At 40.0% G+C, this 2,635-nt stretch overlaps 1 non-coding gene across 1 annotated transcript; it reads right to left on the bottom strand.

Annotated features, from left to right (window-relative positions):
- Positions 1 to 1,624: 1,624 nt before the first annotated feature.
- Positions 1,625 to 1,730, bottom strand: LOC122044583. Its single transcript, XR_006129616.1, has one exon. It is a non-coding gene; the product is annotated as a small nucleolar RNA R71 (small nucleolar RNA).
- Between the last annotated feature and the right edge of the window lie 905 nt (positions 1,731 to 2,635).

Raw genomic sequence — 2,635 nt, 5'->3', positions numbered from 1 at the left:
TGGGGATTTGCCCAGGCCGTGTGGAGATGAGAGGTCGTGTAGCTACAGCAGAGAAGGAAGATGGCTTGGCCGTGTGAACCTCACACGGTCATGCCAAGCTTTGGATCCCAATGAAGCCTAGGCCGTGTACACCACACGACCATGTCAGTTTTCCAGAGACCATAGAAACCTTGACCATGTGTGCTACACGACCGTGTGAGGTTTCCAGTGAGCAAGAGACTGCTGGCCGTGTGTACCACACGGTCATGCCAGGTTTCCAGAGGCGAAGGCAATACAGGCCGTGTAGATCTAAACGGCCGTGTAAGGGGGGCATTGGTAGAGGCAAGCTACGGCCGTGTACCTCACACAACCGTGTGAGGTTAGCAGAGAAGAGAATGGAGCAGGCCGTGTGAACCTCACACGACCGTGCTTCGGGGCCGTGTAGCGCCCAAACCCCTCTTCTATATAAGGCTTCCTTCAAGATTTGAAAGAGGATCTTCTCCCCTTTGGGGAGAAAGAAAGATTTGGGCGATTCCTTCCATTCTTGGGTGGATTTCTGGGCGTTCTAAGGGAAGATCTTCACCGATTCAACTCCGGGAACGTGGATTGGATCAGAAGACCGTCTTCATCATAGATAAGCCTTCTTTCTTTCCTTTTCTTGGATTGGGATCAAGAATGCTTGTAATCTTTATGTTTTTAGATTTCTTTCTTCGATCGATGGAGTAGTTTATCTTCGTTCTAGGATGGAGGGAGTATTTATAAGGATTTCTTGATGTAAACTCTTATGGATATGCCAATTTCCCATTTCTATGATTTTGTCCTGTTTTGTATCTATTTGATCTTGTGTGGAATGTTGTGATTGCGCCTAATTACCATGCTTGATTGAGAGTTTGGATATCTTATGGATCTTGTAGAGGTAATTCTTCATTCGATTTTCTGAGGGATCTTCGTGATAGGAACATGCCCGTGTAAGGACGTTTGAGGGATTATCTTGAAGGAGAAATTAGGTATTTCAAGAGGGTAGGATAGATTTATGCATTAATCTTTATATCTTGATGGGTTGATGAGTGATGGATTTTTATGTTGATTTTTCGAGGGACGCACGTGACAGGCAAGCCCATGTAAGGACAACATAGATTCATTCCTAATTGATCAATCTAGGTATGGATTTCAGTCCTAGGTCGGTTCTCTATTGCAAGAGAGAACCGACAACCTTCTTGTCTTTGATTCTTCATTTTATAATTTTTTTCTTGAATATCCATGAGCACTAACATGTCAAGCAGGCCCATGAGAAATTTTTCTACACCCTTTTCTGCAAGATTTTTATCTCCCATTGTGCAACCTCAAATTGAAGCAGAAAGTTTCCAACTAGACCCAGAGTTAATTTTTATGATGCAAGGTCACAAATTTGGAGGAGAAGTATCAGAAAGTCCTTATCTGCATCTTGAAACATTTTTAGAGATTTGTGATATGGTGAAATGTGAAGGAGTGTCAGCAGATGCAGTTCGATTGATGACATTTCCTTTCAGTATCAATGATAAAGCAAGGACTTGGTTATATTCTCTCCATCCTCAAAGTATCACAAGTTGGGAGCAATTGGAGAAACAATTTCTGAATCATTTTTTCCCTCCAAGCAGAACAGTGTATATGAGGAATTGCATAACAAATTTTGCTCAGGCATATGGAGAATCATTATTTGAAGCATGGGATAGATTCAAGAGCCTTCTAAGACAGTGCCCTCATCATGGTTTTGAAAAATGGTTGATCCTGCACATATTCTATGGGGGAATTTTTTTTCTCAGACAAGAGTTTATTGGATTCATCAACTGGAGGTTCTTTTATGGACAAAAGTGTAGATGAAGCATATATATTAATTGATCAAGTGACATTGAATCTCCATGAATGGTCAAACATAAGCTGGATGAATTTCCCTCAAACATTCAAGGAGTGCAAGTCATAAATGCTATAGAGCCTGTCAAACAAATTGTAACTCAACCATATATGAGTTTTGAAAATCACAATTTGCAGAACGGGGAGTTCAAACATTTATGGGCAAAGATTGAAAGTATTGTTTCAAATTGATTTAAAGAAGATCCCCCTCCTTCGTAAACAAGATCTAGTGAAAAGTGTGATGATGTTGGGTTGAGAATTGAAAAAAATCATGAAGAACTTATGAAGAAGGACATGTTTAGAATTGAGGAGAAGAACAATAGAAGACCACATGAACTTAGTTCCATTATTCCAGGAGGTTCACAAGTGCCACAAGTACCTTTCCCTCAATGATTGATCATACCAACACTAGATAAGCAAGTTGAATCTCCTCCACAAGCTAAAAGGGAATATGAGAAATTAGAAGTACCTTTCCCAAGACCTTCACTAAGGGTTCCTTTTCCACAAAGGTTAGTGGGGGTCAATGAGAACTATGACTTTAAAAAATTCTGTGACACTGGTAAGGTTGAGTGCAGATTTTTGAATTTGTATAAAGATGAAGACTCTTCAGATGAGGATTGTGAAGATAATGCAGTGGTAAATAAGTTTTCAGATCTACCTCCAAATTTTATAGGGTGTTATAGTGACATTGAAGTTTTAAATGATAAATGTGATGTGGTAGATCAACTTAAAACTGCAAGTGAAGTTATTGATCCTCTTGTTATTG

The sequence above is a fragment of the Zingiber officinale genome, chromosome 2A (genome assembly GCF_018446385.1).
Source record: "Zingiber officinale cultivar Zhangliang chromosome 2A, Zo_v1.1, whole genome shotgun sequence".
NCBI classification, from domain to species: domain Eukaryota; kingdom Viridiplantae; phylum Streptophyta; class Magnoliopsida; order Zingiberales; family Zingiberaceae; genus Zingiber; species Zingiber officinale.
The sequence above is the reverse complement of the archived record's forward strand: the minus strand, read 5'-3'. Positions and strand labels throughout refer to the sequence as shown.